The 19,279-nt window shown below is 37.5% G+C and overlaps 1 pseudogene; it reads left to right on the top strand.

Moving 5' to 3' along the window:
- Positions 1 to 881: 881 nt before the first annotated feature.
- LOC100020410 (S-adenosylmethionine decarboxylase proenzyme-like) lies at positions 882 to 2,076 on the top strand (annotated as a pseudogene).
- Positions 2,077 to 19,279: the final 17,203 nt, after the last annotated feature.

Genomic DNA, 19,279 nt, shown 5'->3' with positions numbered 1-19,279 from the left:
CAGCCCAGAGGAAAAAGAGTTTAAACCAGCTCAAAGGAAAAGAGTTTAAACCAGCCCAAAAAAAATATCAAGAAAAGCTGTTAGAGAGAAGAAATAAAAAGAAAAGGCTGAAATGAACAGCTAAGACTTTGAACTTTGTAAATGTGTTTAATAGCTACTAGAAAAAAGAATCAAAGAGAAAAAGCTGAAATGGACAGGTAAGACTATGAACTTTGTAGATTTGTTTATATAAGAAGAGGACAGATGAGAAATGAGACTTATATGTAAGCCTGAGTGTGTTGAAATAATAAAAACAAAATTAATTTCACATATTAGGGAAATAGCATGCATCACTACATAACTTGGAAGAAAGAAGAGATTTATCAGTCAACATGAGAAGTGGAAATCTGAAGAAACTTGATAAGAATTAATTCAACACAACACTATTAGACAGAAAACACAAAATCACAAACTGACATATTGGGAGACCTTGTTTAAATAAACAAGTGTCTGAAATTGTATTTATGCAAAATGTAAATATGTATATAGTTAGTTCCATAATGTCTTAGGCAAATAGAAAGATAGATAGATATTTCTATTTGACTGACATCAAGATAGGGAATTATGGCCTTATACAGTATGACCGGTGACATTAGCTAGCACTCTATGCTCTTCTCCATAATGGGAGCCAGTGGAGTAAAAGAGACTGAACAGCATCTACCTCTATTTCCAACACAGACTCACGTTCAACTTTCGCATGAGAAGAAAAAAATCCAGGAAAAAATTTCATTAATCTTTTTTTTTAAGTTAATATAAAATTATAGCAAGCAAACACACACACACACACACACACACACACACACACGCACGCACACACACACACACACATGCACACAAAGAAAAAAGCAAAAAACAAAAAAAACAACCTCCTGAACTTTAAAGAAGCAGCAGGAACAACCCGCAATGGTGGAGGCAGAGGCAGGAGAAAAAGAGATTTAATTTAGTTGATTTTCTGTGGTTGTTGGTTGTTTGCTTGTCTCATGGTGATGGAAGCTGCACTCTTCTTCGAAGGGAACGAGAAGCTGCTGGAGGTTTGGTTCTCCCGACGGCAGCCAGATGAGAGCAAAGGATCTGGGGATCTCCGCACCATCCCAAGGTTTGAGTGGCACAAACTTTTGGAGAATGTGCATTGTTTAATCATAAGTGTGACAAAACTGACAAGCAGGAAGCTTATGTACTCAGTGAGAGTAGCATGTTTGTCTCCAAGAGATGTTTCATTTTGAAGACATGTGGTACCACCCTCTTACTGCAAGCACTGGTCCCCCTGTTGGAGCTTGCTAGGGAGTACAGTGGGTTTGACTTGATTCAAAGCTTCTTTTATTCTTGTAAGAATTTCATGAAGCCTTCCCACCAGTAGTACCCACACAGGAATTTCCAGGAAGAAGTAGAATTCCTTAATGACATTTTCCCAAATGGAGCAGCATATTGTATGGGGTGTATGAATTCTGATTGCTCGTACTTGTACACTCTGGATTTTCCAGAGAGCTGAGTTATTAATCAGCCAGATCAGACACTGGAAATTCTGATGAGTGAGCTTGACCCAGCAGTTATGGACCAGTTCTACATGAAAGATGGTGTTACTGCAAATGATGTCACTCGTGTGAGTGGAATTCATAACCTGATACTGGGTTCTGTCATTGATGCTACAATGTTCAATCCTTGTGGGTATTCAATGTTCAATGCTACAATGTTCAATCCTTGTGGGTATTCAATGAATGGAATGAAATTGGATGGAACTTATTTGACATCACTCCAGAACCAGAATTTTCTTATGTTAGCTTTGAAACTAACATAGGACAAATGTCTTATAACAACCTGATCAGGAAAGTAGTGGAAGTTTTCAAGCCTGGAAAATTTGTGACCACCCTCTTTGAAAATCAGTGTTCTAAATGTCGCACAGTGTTTTCTTCAGCCCAAAAGACTGAAGAGTTTAAACATCTTTATCACCAGATTGCTCAGTTCAATGATTACAATTTCATTTTTACCAGTTTTGCTAAGAATCAGCAGGAACAGCAGAGTTGATTAAGAAAAATAAAGAAATGCAAAAAGGGAACACAAATAGAAGGTGGTGGCAGCTTTCTAGTCAATGATACAGGGGGCCATGCTTTCTATACCCACCACCTTTTAGTTTCGGAAAACCCTAGATGTAATCATAGTATAATCATTTTTAATTGAGTTAGATATCTTGCATGACTGCTCTCTTCTGTGTTTAGGCATTCTATGCCACTCTTGCTGTGAGCCTGAAATGCATGTAGAGAAAAACTTTCACTGTATGAGACTTTACAACACTTGTAAAAACAATTCAATTAGTATTATACATGGTGTAATTTTTCTCCAGGTATCACCAAAAATTCCCCACAGACAAGGCTTTCGTCCTCATTAGGTGTTGGCCTCAGCTTAAATCATCTGGGACTGTTCTATCGCTGCCAGATTTTTTAATGGGCAGTTTCTTCCTATTTCTAGACTACATTTTTCTCTATTAATTCTAATGAAGCTAATTCGTACTTAAACATAAACATTTCTTTGCACTTGAGGAGTTAGGAATTTTACCTAAAGAAAATTAATGATTACTACAGCTGATGATTTTGCTTATTATATAAATTCTGAGTATTGGAACATTACTTTTGCTCCCTGTATCTTTATTTCTTTAAGCTCAGTGATTCCTCCCTCCCCCGTTATAAAATGAGTAATGTACTGTTACACTGAGTTAACACTAGCCTTTCACTTTTGGTAGAACAAAACCTTGGTTCAGATCTTAATTCAGGCCAAGGTGGGTTTGGTGTGGTCTCTTTCATGTATGATTGGCAAAGGTAGGGGGTGGGACATCAAGGCTTTCTCCAGTATGTGCTGATTAAGAGTTGATTGGCAAAGTTATTAAGGTTTTAACTATGCCGTTTCCATACTCCACAGTTAGTAGAGCACCAAATGTATAGCCATAGATCTTCAAATAACTTAATAAAATGGTTTAATGAATTTTTCTAAACCAACAAATTTAATAGGGAGATTTAGTGTAAAGAATATGGAATTTACCAGACTAGATATGCCGGTCAGCTTGGATCATTCACCACAACTTTTTCCTTAGCAACCATTTCTACCTAATTGTGAGTAAATAATATACTGTTAACCTGATTTTGTTGTTCCAAGCAGAATCGATATGCCTTATTATCTTGTGACTGAAAGTCCTGTGATATTGTGGTGCATGATGAGACTATTCTGCTGTATTTGATAGTGTTGTGACTTCATTTGTTGTTCCTCTTAATTAATGTGGTGATTCCTTTAACCATGATTTGATGGCATCAAGTGAATGACTGTACAAAGTGAGAACTGTCTAGGTTATATGGACAGACAGTGAAGTAAAATGCTATTCATAAAAAACAAGGCATGTTCAAAAATGGTCATTAATGGATGTAGATGCAGGCTTTCAAGAGTTGGCATTTTCAGCAAATAACTGTGGGATTTTAGCAGCTGTGAGACCAGCAAAGTTAATTTAAATTTGATATTTCCCTCGCAACATTGTTTTTGACTCTTTCTGGATTGATGAAGTAGTGTTTTGTTTCTTCCATATTTATAAATGAAACATTTTTTAAGTGTTTCTAAATTTTTAAATCTGCTTGGTTAGTAATCAAGTGCATGTTGTTGACATTGAAGAAGCATTCTACCAACAAGGTCAATTTGATTCTGTAATTTGTAAGTAATATGCCACCTGATACTTTTTAGTGCTTGATATTTTTGAGGACCAATAATTCAAGTGGATTTTGTTCTTGAACAGTGTCCCAAAAGGTTTGATGATGACATTTGTTGGCTTGTTGTGGTGAAAATTTCATCTTTTAAGATTGTTATATTTAAAACTGTGGCCGCCAAGGAATTTACTTATGAAATTCCTAAAATGAAACACTCAAGTCAGGATGGAATTTATCATGAGTTTAATCACAATGAGAGTAAGAAAAAGGAGAGGGAGAGAAGGAGAAAGGAGAAAAAGGAAAAGGGTTTACTCAACCTCTAGCAGGGAGCCAGAAGGAGTTAGACCCAAAGGGGCCAAGGTAAAGAAGGAAACAGTCCTTGACTCACGTGACCTATCTGAAGGGAAGCTGTCTGCGGGCCTCCTCCCTGTCCAAGCTCCTCACACGAACTCGCGTCTAGCTCTCTCCACAGGAGGTGAGCAAATTCCAGAGGCTGTTCCCTACCTCACTTCCTGTGCCTCACAAGTGCCAATGGTGGCTCTAGCTTGGCTTAGGACAGCCCAGGTGGGCAGTTAGTTATTTCTGATTTGTCATTGACTAGCACATGCCCGTGTAGTGTGGATGTGCACAATTTTTGGGTTCTAGACCAAGATGGAGATTTTTAAAATTCACAGGCTTGAGGTCTGATTTTTTTTTAATATACTGAAGATTCCTTTCTAACTAGTTGAAAAATGCACAGATAATATATAAGTATGAAAACATAAGCCTCTGATAGAAAAGTGAAAGCTATTGAATGGATATTAATTTAAATTAATCTAGTATGATCAGAAGAGGGGAAGTTTGGTGTCATAATTTCTCTCTTCATGGTGCTGGACTTTAATCAGTTAAAATGTATTTTCAAAATCTGTTCCACAAAACTTAATGCTTCAATAAAAGTTTCCTTAATTAAAAAAAGATTAGGGAACTATGTATATTATTGTATTATGTGTAAATAATCTCTATAAATAATGTATATACTATAATTAGATTAGTAACATAGTGATAGAGTCTGTAAATATTTAGCAGAGCATGTATATATATTATACATAAGATTAGATTATAGATTAGCCTTAGAGAATAGTTATAATAAATAAGGGATACATTAGGAGTAATTTAAGTTAAGCATAGCATAGACAGTTATACTTAGGAATGGGCTTAAGCTTCATTTGCAGATAGTAAACTTTTAATTGTTTATTGTAAATGCTGAATTTTGTGATGATGCTGAAATTGTGTTTAATGGAAATATATAGATAAAATAGTTTACAAATAATAATAGATATATAAAATAGGAAAACTGTTTTAGTTAACTTAGCAAGAGTAAGTAGTATTAGCACTGTTTCAAATGTCTTTTTAATGGTTTTGTTCAAACATTTATTGTACTGAATTTATTGTAAAACCCTAAAACTACCCTTACCCAAACTTTCTTGCATAGAATTCCTTAGAGTAGATAAAGTTAGCATAGAATAGTGATAGAGTAATTGAGGGAAGTTTATTTATTTTGGGGGGAGTAGTTAGAAATTAAATTTAGTATATTGGTAACTATAGTGACCTTGGGAAGGTCACAACAAAAAAAAAAGGGGACGATTGTGGAAAGGAAAACTAAAGCAAGTTTTGGACTTTCTGCCAATCAGGTGGAACAAACAGTAGTTGGAATGTTAGAGAGAAGATATTAAACAGAATGACAGTTTGTTGGGGGAGGGGCAACTGGGAGTGGGAGTTGGTCTTGTGAGGAGAGCACTCACTTCCTGGCCATGGAACTGGAAGGAGCCTCTCTCCATGTCTCTGGATAGAATTGTCTCTATTCCTGAATTTCCCAACTGTGTGCACTACCTGGATCCCTGCGATCATGTTCATCAGACAGAAGGACTTAAGGGAAGCAGTTTGAACTGTAAGGCTGGTCTTTAGGGGTATCATCTGAAGAGATAGGCCCAACCATGTCTGGAAGTTAGAACTTTTCTTCCTCTTGCTGTCTACTGCTAAGACTTTGAACTTAAGAAAACTAGCACAGGAATAAAAGAAACCCTCCACCAGTTTGTCTTTACTGTGGAAAAAGAGTCCATATAATGATGGTCTGTAAGAACAGGCTACAGGAAAAAAGAAAAAATAACAACTTTAGAAATAATAACTATAAAAATGACTATGATAATGATCATAGAAATCACAACTTTAGAACTGATAGAAATAACTATTATAACTGTAGGAATCATAATGCCAATCAAAATAATGACAGTGCTCCAAATGAGGAAAATGATAATACCCAACACAATGCCCAACAACAATATATAAAAAATGGAGCTCATCCACGCTATACTCCGGGTGAAAATCCCCAACAGTGTGGGGGATCCCAGAAAACTGCCCAAGCACCTTTATGAAGGTGTGAAGAGGTGGGATCAAAGAGTGAAACCTTTGATTTCCCAGACCCTGATATTTTAATGCCAGTAATCCCTATACATGCCCCCCCCCCCCATACAGTAAGGAACCTCATGTCACTTTAAAGGTGGGAAATTCATGCTATAATTGTCTTTTGGACACTGGGGTGTCTAGGTCAGTTTTGGTAAGCAAACCAGATGCAAAATGTGACTCTATAGGCTCTCTAAATGTAGTAGGTGTATCAGGAAAACCTTTAAAGGTCCCAAAACTTTCTCCTCACATGGTATGCATGGGACTCCTAACTGTTAAACATCCTTTTCCTATAATGCCTGTATCCCCCACAAACTTGCTAGGGAGGGATTTACTATGCAAACTACAAGCCACAATAATTTGCACCCCATATGGCTCCTTATCATTGGAAGTACATGGGGAATTTTTTTTCACTTTAAACATTATTTTATTTGGTCATTTCCAAACCTTATTCATTGGAAACAATGATCATTTTCTTCCCCCCCCACCCCTTCCCATCACTCTCCCATAGCCGACGCACAATTCCACTGGGTATCACATGTGTTCTTGGTTCTAACCCATTTCCATGTTGTTGGTATTTGCATTAGAGTATTCATTTAGAGTCTCTCCTCAGTCGTATCACCTTCCCCCTTGTAGTCAAGCAGTTGCTTTTCCTCTGTGTTTTTACTCACATAGTTTATCCTCTGCTTGTGGATAGTGTTTTTTAGATCTCTGCAGATTGTTCAGGGACATTGCATTGCCACTAATGGAGATGTCCATTACCTTTGATTGCACCACAGTGTATCAGTCTCTGTGTATAATGTTTTCCTGGTTCTGCTCCTTTCGCTCTGCATCACTTCTTGGAGGTTGTTCCAGTCTCCATGGAATTCCTCTACTTTATTATTCCTTTTAACACAATAGTATTCCATTACCAACATATACCACAATTTGTTCAGCCATTTCCCAATTGAAACACATCCCCTCATTTTCCAATTTTTGGCCACCACAAAGAGTGCAGCTATGAATATTCTTCTACAAGTCTTTTTACTTATTGTCTCTTTGGGATACAAACCCAACAGGACTATGGCTGGATCCAAGGGCAGACAGTCTTTTAGCACCCTTTGGGCATAGTTCCAAATTGCCCTCCAGAATGGTTGGATCAATTGACAACCGCACCAACAATGAATTAATGTCCCAACTTTGCCACATCCCCTCCAACATTCATTACTTTCCTTTCCTGTCATGTTAGCCAATCTGCTAGGTGTGAAGTGATACCTCAGGGTTGTTTTGATTTGCATCTCTCTGATTATAAGAGATGCAGAACACTTTTTCATGTGCTTATTAATAGTTTTGATTTCTTTGGCTGAGAACTGCCTGTTCATGTCCCTTGTCCATTTATCAATTGGAGAATGGCTTGATTTTTTGTACAATTGATTTAGCTCTTTGTAAATTTGAGTAATTAAACCTTTGTCAGAGGTTTTTTTGAAGATTGTTTCCCAATTTGTTGCTTCCCTTCTGATTTTAGTTACATTGGTTTTGTTTGTACAAAAACTTTTAAATTTGATGTATTCCAGATTATTTATTTTGCATTTTATGACTCTTTCTAAGTCTTGCTTGGTTTTAAAGCCTCTCCCTTCCCAAAGGTCTGAAATGTATACTATTTTGTGTTCGCCTAATTTTCTTATAGTTTCCTTCTTTATGTTCAAGTCATTCACCCATTTTGAATTTATCTTGGTGTAGGGTGTGAGGTGTTGATCTAAACCTAATCTTTCCCATACTGTCCTCAATTTTCCCAGCAGTTTTTATGAAATAGTGGATTTTTGTCCCAAAAGCTGGGATCTTTGGGTATGTCATATACTGTCTTGCTGAGGTCACTTACCCCGAGTCTATTCCATTGATCCTCCTTTCTGTCTCTTAGCAAGTACCAAATTGTTTTGATGACCACTGCTTTGTAATATAGTTTGAGGTCAGGGACTGCAAGGCCCCCATCATATGTGGTTTTTTTTCTTCATTATTTCCCTGGATATCCTTGATCTTTTGTTGTTCCAAATGAATTTTCTTATGGTTTTTTCTAAATCAGTGAAGAAGTATTTTGGTAGTTCAATGGGTATGGCACTAAATAGATAAATAACTTTGGGTAGGATGGTCATTTTTATTATATTGGCTCGTCCTATCCATGAGCAATTAATGTTTTTCCAATTGTTCAAGTCTAGTTTTAGTTGTGAGGAGAGTGTTTTGTAGTTGTGTTCATATAGTTCCTGTGTTTGTCTCGGGAGATAGATTCCTAAGTATTTTATTTTGTCTAAGGTGATTTTGAATAGGATTTCTCTTTCTAGTTCTTGCTGCTGAGCTCTTTTGGAAATATATATAAATGCTGATGACCTATGCGGGTTTATTTTGTATCCTGCAACTTTGCTAAAGTTGTTGATTATTTTGATTAGCTTTTTGGTTGAATCTCTAGGATTCTTTAAGTAGACCATCATGTCATCCAGAAAGAGTGATAACTTGGTCTCCTCCTTGCCTATTTTAATGCCTTCAATTTCTTTTTCTTCTCTAATTGCTACTGCTAACGTTTCTAGTATAATGTCAAATAATAGAGGTGATAATGGGCATCCTTGTTTCACTCCTGATCTTATTGGGAATGCATCTAGTTCATCTGCATTGCAAATGATGTTTGAAGATGGTTTTAGATATATACTGTTTATTATTTTTAGGAATGACCCTTCTATTCCTATGCTTTCTAGTGTTTTTAATAGGAATGGGTGTTGTATTTTATCAAAGGATTTTTCTGCGTCTATTGAAAGAATCATGTGGTTTTTGTTGGTTTGCTTGTTGCAGTGGTCAATTATGTGGATGGTTTTCCTAATATTGAACCATCCCTGCATCCCTGGTATAAATCGACTTGATCATGGTGAATGACTCTTCTGATCACTTGCTGGAGTCTTTTTGCTAGCATCCTATTTAAAATTTTTGCATCTATATTTATTATATTTATTTTTGGCCTGCCTGGCTTTGGAATTAATACCATGTTTGTGCCATGAAAGGAATTTGGTAGAACTCGCTCTTTGCTTATTATGTCAAATAGTTTGTATAATATTGGGGTTAGTTGTTCTTTGAATGCTTGATAGAATTAACTGGTGAATCCATCAGGCCCTGGGGGTTTTTTCTTAGGAAGTTCTTTGATGGCCTGTTGGATTTCTTTTTCTGATATGGGATTATTTAAGAAATCTATTTCTTCTTCTGTTAGTCTAGGCAATTTATATTTTTGTAAATATTCATCCATATCACGCAGGTTGGTATATTTATTGCCATATAGTTGGGCAAAGTAGTTTTTAATGATTACCTTAATTTCCTCTTCGTTGGAGGTGAGGTCCCCCTTTTCATCCTTGATGCTGTTAATTTGCCTTTCTTCTTTCCTTTTTTTAATTAGATTGAACAGTACTTTGTCTATTTTGTCTCTTTTTTCAAAGTACCAGGTTCTAGTCTTATTTATTAGTTCAATAGTTCTATCACTTTCGATTTTATTAATTTCTCCCTTAATTTTTAGGATTTCTAGTTTGGTTTTCTGCTGGGGGTTTTTAATTTGTTTGTTCTCAAATTTTTTGATTTGCATTTCCAATTCATTGATCTCTGCCCTCCCTAATTTGTTAATATATGCACTCATGGATATGAATTTTCCTCTAAGTACTGCTTTGGCTGCATCCCATAAGGTTTGAAAGGATGTCTCACCATTGTCATTTTCCTCAATGAAATTATTAATTGTTTCTATGATTTCTTCTCTAACTAACCAATTTTGGAGTATCATATTATTTAATTTCCAATTAATTTTTGATTTGGCTCTCCATTTGGCAATCAATATTTTTATTGCTTTATGATCTGAGAAGGTTGCATTTATTATTTCTGCTTTTCTGCATTTGAGTGCCATGTTTCTGTGACCTAGTATATGATCTATTTTTGTGCCATGTGGTGCTGAGAAGGTGTATTCCTTTTTGTCCCTATTTATTTTTCTCCATATGTCTATTAACTCTAATTTTTCTAAGATTTCATTTACCTCTTTCCTATTTATTTTTTGGTTTGATTTATCTAAATTTGATAGTGGTTGGTTCAAGTCTCCCACTAATATGGTTTTACTGTCTATTTCCTCCTTCAATTCTCCTAGTTTCTCCATTAAAAATTTGGATGCTATACCATTTGGTGCATACATGTTGATTAGTGATATTTCCTCATTGTCTATACATCCTTTTAACAGAATATATTTACTTTCCCTATCCCTTTTGATCTGGTCTATTTTTGCTTTGGCTTTGTCAGATATCATGATTTCAACTTCTGCCTTCTTTCTATAAGTTGAGGCCCAAAAGGTCTTACTCCATCCTTTAATTCTAACCTTGTGAGTGTCAACCCATCTTATATGTGTTTCTTGAAGACACCAAAGGGTAGGGTTTTGGGTTCTAATCCAATCTGCTATTTGCCTACGTTTTATGGGTGAGTTCATCCCATTCATGTTCAAAGTGATGATTGTCACTTGTGGATTCCCTGGCATTTTGATATCTTCCCCTTTCTTCTTTAGCTATATCCTTTTGAACCAGTGATTTACTTTAGGTCAGTCCCCCTAGTTCCCTGCCTTGATATGCTTTCCTTTCTAGCCCCTCCCTTTTTATACTCCCTTCCTCTTCCCCCTCTCCTTCCCTTCCTTTTTGTACTCCCTCCCTTCTCCCCCTCCTTGATTTTCCTTTCTTTCTTACCCTCTTGGATAAGATAGAATTCAGGATCCCATTGGATCGAGATGCTCTTCCCTCTCAGATTTGATTTCACTGAGAGTAAGGTTTAAGTAATTCCACTTCAGGCTCTCTTCCTCTCCTTCTCATATGAGAGTTCTTCCCCTCCCCTTCCCATGTGTATCTTTGTATGGGAAAGATTATTCTATTTAGTCCCCCCCCCATTTCTTGAAGTAAATGTTAGTATTATCGACGATTCCCCCCCTTCCTTTTTCTTTCTTTGCCCCCCCTTTCACCAAACCTTCTTGATGCCCCAATCTTTCCCTATGCATGATTCTTCTAACTACTCTTATGATGCATACAATTTTTGAGAGTTACACAATACATTTTCCCCATATATTAATATATATAATTTGATATAAATGTAGTCCTTATAGAAGAGAGTTTGACTTAAAGAAAAAGATAAGATTTATCTCCTTTTCCCTTCTTTCATATTTACCTTTTCATGTTTCTCTTGCTTTCTGTGATTGGATATCAAATTTTCCACTAAGTTCTGGTCTTTTCTTAGCAAATGCTTGGAAATCTTCTATTTTGTTGAATGTCCATACTTTCCCCTGGAAGTATATAATCAGTTTTTCTAGGTAGTTGATTCTTGGTTGAAGACCCAGCTCTCTTGCCTTTCTAAATATTGTGTTCCATGCTTTGCAGTCTCTTAGTGTGTTAGCTGCTAAGTCCTGTGTGATCCTTATGGGAGCCCCCTATATCTGAAGCTCCTCTTCTTGGCTTCATGTAGGATTTTCTCCTTTTCTTGGAAGCTCTTGAATTTGGCGATTACATTCCTAGGGGTTGTCTTTTGGGGATTTAGTATAGAAGGTGTTCTATGAACCCTTTCCATTTCTATTTTGCTCCCTTGCTCCAGAACATGTGGGCAATTTTCTTCTATAATCTCCTGTAGAATAGCATCGAAGTTTTTGTTTATCTCTGGTTTTTTGGGGAGACCAATAATTCTGAGGTTGTCTCTTCTTCCTCTGTTTTCCAAGTCTGTGACCTTTTCGGTGAGATATTTCATGTTTTCTTCTAATTCATTGATTTTTTGGCTTTGCTTTATTGATACTTACTGTTTTGTAATCTCGCTGTCTTCCATTTGCTTAAGTCTGGTCGTTAGGGACTGATTTTGCTTTTCAGTTTTGTCTGCCCTTCTATTAGATGCTTCCAGCTCTTTCTCCAATTGTGAAGTCTTGTCTATGACACTGCTGATCTCTTTCTCTCATTTTTCTTTCCAAAAGGTTTCCATCTTTTGGGCATGCTCACTGTCTTCCAGTTGATTAATTCTGTTTGTTAGGGACTGGTTTTGCTTTTCAGCTTTGTCTGTCCTTCTATTAGATGCTTCCAGGTCCTTCTCCAGTTGTGAAGTCTTGTGGATCAGACTGCTGATCTCTTTCTCCCATTTTTTTTTCCAAAAGGTTTCCTCCAGTTTGAGATCTTCCAGAGCTTGTGGATAGTTTCCATTTTGGGAGGCATGTTCTGATTTTGTTTGGATTTCATCCTCACTGTCTTCTTTTCCTTGGGTACTCCCTCCATAAAAGTTTTCAATAGTCACTTCCCCCCCCCTTTCTTCTTGGAGGCTTGATTTTGGGCCGTGTGAGCCATCCCTTTGGTGGTTTTATTCCGCTTTCCTTTTGGGTCTGAGGTCTGGGTGCTATGGGCATGTTTTCTGTGAATTGAGGTTGCCTCAGACTAGTTCTCCCAGCCTCCAAGGTTTCTTACAACACAGGCACCTGTTTTCAGCCCAATGGCCCAGGCGATCAGCAAGGCCCGCCAAGGTGTTCAGCTCTGCCCAGGTGCTCAGCGCAACCTCCCCGGAATTCAGCTCTGCAGCCACCTGTGCTCAGCACAGGATTCTCCTGTGAAACCGCCCTGAGAGGTCGTTTCCTTGCAGTCTTTAGATCCGAAGGACCCTGGTGTGCCCCCCCAGACAGAGATGGTCCTCACTCACTCGCTGTCCCAGTGAGAGCTCTGATAGCTTACTCTGGTTTGGTGGGGAGGGCCTGGGGGGGAGGGGTGGCTCAGTTCACGTTTTTGTGCGAGCTTTTCCTCCTCCTTATAGTGTGGAAATGTTCAAACCCCACGTACCTTCATTTCTGTGGGGTACTGGAGAGTACATCCGTTCTTCCAAAGGTGATTTTTATGCTCTTTTGAGGTAGTCTATTTTGTTCGGTGCCGGGGAGGGGAAGCAAGTCACGTCTAGATTGCAGCCATGTTTACTCGGAAGTCACCTGGGGAATTTTTTAAATTATTCCCTGTATTTCTCTCAGAGAGCCAGGAGGGAAAAGAGCCTCCCACTTTTGAAATACCTACAGATATACCAGAGTCTCTTTGGGCCACATCTTCTTCTGATGTAGGCTTACTTAAATCAGCTGTTCCTGTGCAGATAAAAACTAAATCTAGCCTACTTCCTTCCATTCCTCAGTATCCCCTCTCAAAAGAGGCAATTGAGGGAATTATCCCAGTAATTAACTCATTAATTGCACAGGGAATAATAATCCCTTGTAAATCTTAATAGAACATGCCCATCCTGCCCATTAAAAAACCAAAAAGAGGATCCAATGATAAGTACCTCTATAGATTCATACAGGATCTGAGGGCTGTGAACAATCACGTTATAAAGAGACACTCATGAATACTATTATTTCTTCTGCTCCTAGCACAGTTACAAGCTGATCCAAGACACAGATAATATAACATTAAAAATAGTAAATTAATCAAATAGGTAAATGATCTACTCTTGGCTTCAACAGACGCAGAAGCATGTCAGGATGATAATAAACACCTTCTTTTGGAATTGCACAAAAGAGGACAAAAAATCTTAAAGGATAAAGTTCAGTGGTGTCTCCCTAAAGTAGAATGTTTGGGGTTCATCCTGATTGTGGGTGCCCACTCTATTTCTCCAAAATGAATTGAAAACATTCAAAATTTAAGCACTCCTACCACTAAGAAACAGTTGAGAGCAATTTTAGGAGCAACACGGTTTTGTAGACAATGGATTCTTTGCTATGGGGAAATTACTAAATCCCTTATAACACTAACAAGGGATTCAGTCCCTGAACCCCTCAAATTAGAGCCAGAACACTTGTCAGCTCTATCAGATCTAAAACAAGCTATCCTGTCTGTCCCTGCCCTAGGCATCCCAGATTAAAACAAGCCATTTATGTTGTATGTACATGAGCGAAGAGGGGTAGCTTCAGGTGTTTTAACTCAGAGTTTGGGGCCTTCTCAGCATCCAATTGCTTGTTATTCTGCCCAACTGGACCCAGTAGCATCAGGAGCACCACCATGTCTTAGAGGAGTAGCTGCTACAGCCTTACAAGTGACAAAAACTATTGATCTAGTATTGGGATGCCCATTAACAATTATGTGCCCACATGAGGCATTGTTGCTAAGGCATAGAACACAGGCATTTTCTGATCAGCAAATTACAAGGTATGAAATAACCTTGTTAAATAGAGAAAACATTACCTTGAAATGCTGTTCAACTCTTAACCCTGCCACCTTGCTTCTAGATTTACCAACCTCAGGAGAGCCATTACACAGTTGTGAAACACTAGTGTCCATGGCAGAAAAGCCTCGAGATAATCTCTTGGACACTCCCTTAGACAATCCAGATCTGGTCTTATTTACTGATGGTTCCTCTTTTATGAGAGATAGCATATGCTACACTGGAGTTGCTGTAGTCACAGAATTTGCCACTGAGTGGTCAGCTTAATTGCCCTCTTAGCACTCAAGGGGAAGAACTCATACCTCTGAAACACACCTGTATAATTGCCAAGGATAAAAAGGCAACACTTTATATGGATTCTAGATATGCTTTTGGCATTTGTTACTTAGTCGGGATGCTATCTTCCAGAGAGGATTTTTAACCTCAGCTGGAAAATCTATAGCTAACGCAGAAATTATTAATGAAGTGCTTTCTGCTCTCCAGCTGCCTGAAGTCCTAGCTGTAGTTCATTCTTCTGCCCATACAGGTGGCACTGACCTTGTCTCTAGCAGAAATGATCAAGCAGATGCTGCTGCAAAGCTAGGAGCCATAGAAGGGTCTGAATTAATTTTAACATTAACAACCACTGATGATCTAAATTTATCACTTTCCTATGATGAAAAGGAAGTGGGAAATGGAAGCAAAAATTCAAAGCACAACAGATTAAGGGAGTATGGGTGTCATCTGAAGGAAAACCCATATTTCCTAGAAGTTTCTATCACCACTATTTGCCAATCTGTTCATAAAAATGGTAACTTTGGCACCCAGGGCATCATGGACTCTGTTAAGAGAGTATGGATAGCCCCTGGTATAACTACTATAGCCTCTAAAGTGGCTGCCAAGCATATAACCAACGTGCCTTTCGTGGCATGTTTCATGGACGACTTTGGTGGGTGTCCTCTGGCTTACATACCTTTTGAGCATCTACAGATAGATTTCATAACAATGACAAAGGCTGTACATTATAAATTTTGTCTAGTCATAGTAGATCAACTGACCAGATGGCCAGAAGCATTTCCTGCAACCCAAGCCATAGTGGCTTTTGTTGCTAAGGTGCTTTTAAAAGAAATTATTCCTTGCTTTGGCCTGCCAGCACATATTTATTCAGATAGAGGAAATCATTTTACTGATTCTGTCCTGAATCAGATATATTCTTGCTTGGGGATAACTCCCAAATTCCATGTTCCATATCATCCCCAGAGCTCAGGCCAAATTGAAAGAATGAACAAAGAACATAAAACTATGATTGACAAATTATGAACTGAGACACATTTAAAATGGCCTGAAATTCTCCCTCTGGCCCTATTTTATCTTAGAAGCAGGCCTAGAGGAGACCTACACATCTCACTATTTGAGATGCTTTTTGGACATCCACCTATACAGGCTAAGCCTTTCTCCCCTGAATATATATCACTATTAGGGGGAGATACTACTATTGCTTCCTACATACAGGAATTACAGCACAAACCGTGTGAACTCCATGAATTCAGAGCTATAGTACAAGCCAGACCATTAGACTTTTCTCTTCATGACCTGAACCCAGGAGACAAGGTGTATATTAGGAATTTCCAGTGTACTGGAACAACTCAGCCTTCCTGGGAAGGGCCATTCCAAATATTGTTAACTACTCCAACATCTATAAAGATTGGAGAGAAGGACTCTTGGATTCATTGCTCACATGTGAAGAGAGCACCTTCTGTTGAGACTGATTGACTGTACCCTATCACATGCGTTGGAGATAATAATCCATTGACAAGTGGATGGTGTTTTTTGAGAACACATTGAATTCATTTTTCCCCTTGTTTTTATTATTGCTTTTCTTTTCTTTTGATAAGAATACTTGATTTTTCCCCTTTTATCTCATTTCTTATACTAAAGGTACATACAATTAATATCATTTTCTACGGTAATATAAGTTATATATATATATGTATATATATATATACTTGCTATAATATCAATGCATACCCCTAAGCTTTAAACTGTGGGAACCTGCCATTTATTGATAAAATGTTATGGGGCTGTGATTAATGTTTGTGTCTGATTCTAGAAAATGGGATAAAAAACAAGGAGCACAGACTTAACCTGAATAGTGCCAAGAAGAGCACACAGGAAAAACTAGTGTGAGACTCAAGGTTGCAATGCTTAACATATGTTAAGTCATAGAACTTCCTTATATCTAGACTCTTTGTGAAGTATTCAGACAAGTACCAAAATTTGACTATCATCTTGGCTCCCCATATCTCTGAGAATGACAAAAAATCAGATCAGGGAATGATACTTCCCTATCAAAATAAAATTCTACTTCCTTTTCTTCTTATAGTATGGCAACTTCCTGTAGTCTTGGCTGCAAATGGGTAAGTGAACTATTACTGCATTCTGTCCTACAGACTTGTGGGATAGAAATTACTTTAAATTGGACCTATACATGGGGTGTATTATGAATTATTCTTGCTTACTCAACATTTTATATACATAGATTTTTGTATTTTTATTCTGATTTTGAATTTTTTCTTTCTACCAAAAGTTTATCTTTCTTCCATTTTTTTCTTATGTTTTTGGTTTTGTTTTTCTCTTCTTTTGATAATTGACACATACACCCCCATAACTCAACATTGCATCCTGAACTGAATTGCATGTTTTTTAACACCCACTTCAGGGGGGGGGGTAATGTATTTTAATAAAAATCTAAGATTTTGAATTTTGTTTGAGAAAAGATCTTCAAGGAAGAAACTTGCTAACTCCTAAATCCAGAGAATGAACTTGCAGAAAGATGCCAGAAAAACCTACACTACATCAAGAAGAACAAGAATGAACTTTGGGTGTGGTTGATTGAACTGAAGTTTGGTTGAACATTTATTTGAATGTATACTCCTAATGCCAAAAGGGGACTGCCCCCCTAATTGGTTTTTGTCAATGCTCCCAGCAAACATTGGTTTTGCTGTCTGTCTCTCTTCTATTTCCTTTTTTTGTCTAACTATTATAATTCCCTCTTAGAAACTGAATATTGTATACATCTGTATACATTGCTCCACCCTACTTAGTCTAACAAGGTCAGGAATGTCTGCACCCATACTCACCACTCACTAGGAGGATGGCCTTCAACAGACATGTGCAGAAACAGCTGACAGATCCTGGGCTGTCCCAAGACAAGCTAAGATACAATTGGTACAGATGAGACACAGGAAAGTGATGTAAAACCATCTATATAGGGCGCATCATTTCCTCTCTTTAGTGTCTTTCCCCAGAGAGGTGGATCTGACTAATCATTTCCTGTGAGCAGCCTGGGCACCAGTTTGATCCTGGAACTCAGTCTGGAGGAGCTCCCTCAGACAGCTTCCTTGAGGCAGTCTCGTGGTGAGTGATAAGACTGACTTTCCTTTCCCTTGTCTCTCAGGGGTGACCCCTTTGGCCAAGGCCTTTAACTCCTGCCTGGCTCAGCCTGAGCTGGAGCAGTTTAAATTAACTCTTTCCTCTCTCTCTCTATCTCTTTTCCTTAATTTTTTCTCTCTATATATAAATTAAAATCACCATAATTTCCAGCTGACTTGGGTTTTTATTAATTTTAATTATTTTATTAATTTAATTATTAATTTTAATAATTTTATTAATTGGGATATCCCATGGAGACCAATAATTAATTTAGATTTTAAGTCACACATATAAAATTATCCTTTATGATACTAAGATGGAGAATTAAAGACCAATATAATATATTGGTATATAGAGAGAGTAATATAAAAGCTGATGATGCAAAATCCTGGGAAAGTCATGTAATTCAAGCAGATGTAGACTTGGATGGACAGGAAATGACTGAGCTTTTCATACTGATATTACTGTGCTTGCACCAGTTCTTGAAACCTTCCAACATCCAAATAGTACTGAACCCTACGTTTCTGTAACTATAAGGGATCAGATATATGATCTTTTGGTGGATACTGGAGCCAGTAAATCAGTTTTGCAAAGTCTTCCTAAAGATTGTAAAGCTGTTGGTACTATGGAAGTGATTGGAGGTACTGGAAAACCAGAGAGAGTAGCAAAACTACAACCTAAAATGATAAATGTGGGTCCACTGACCATGGAGCATGCATTTCTTTGTATATCAGAATGACCAATGAATCTTCTTGGGAGGGACTTGCTTTTTAAATTGTGAGCAACAATTCAATGTACTGACACTGAGGATATATCATTACAACTCCCAGAAGAATTTTTGAAAGCTTTTCCATTGCTGTTCTTAGATTCAGTCAGTGCAGAGAATGAGTTGAATTCTATCTATCCTATTCCTGAGGATATACCAGAAGATTTATGGGCAAAGTCTTCCACATATGTAAGCCTATTGACATCAGCTACTCCAGTATCAGTGAGAACCAAGGAAGGACCAGTTCCTTGTGTTCTTCAATATCCTTTGAGTAAAGAAGCTCTAGATGGAATAAGACCTATTATTGAGTCCCTAATTCAACAAGGGATCATAATACCATGTTTTTCAGAATACAATACTCCCATACTGCCAAATATATGCCAAATAAAAAAAAGCTCAATTAAGATGGCAGAATTGTCTATAGATTCATATTGGATTTGACAGCTGTAAATTATCATGTAATAAAGATTCATCTTATAGTACCAAGTCTAGCTGCTATAGTATCATCCATTCCAAGTCAAGCAAGATATTTCACCATGGTAGATTTATGTTCAGTGTTTTTCTCTATACCAATTCACGAGGATTCTCAAAAGATTTTTGCTTTCACATGGGACAGTACCCAGTGGACTTTCACTCATCTTCCACAGGCTTACTGTGATAGCCCATTCTCTCAATTTTGAGAGTCAATTCTCTCAAATTTTGAACAGAGATCTTAAAACAATAACATTCAAGGAAAGTAAAATAGTACATTTTG

This window comes from Monodelphis domestica, chromosome 2 (genome assembly GCF_027887165.1).
Source record: "Monodelphis domestica isolate mMonDom1 chromosome 2, mMonDom1.pri, whole genome shotgun sequence".
NCBI lineage: Eukaryota > Metazoa > Chordata > Mammalia > Didelphimorphia > Didelphidae > Monodelphis > Monodelphis domestica.
Note: the sequence above shows the minus strand (reverse complement) of the source record. Positions and strands in the feature narration are given on the sequence as shown.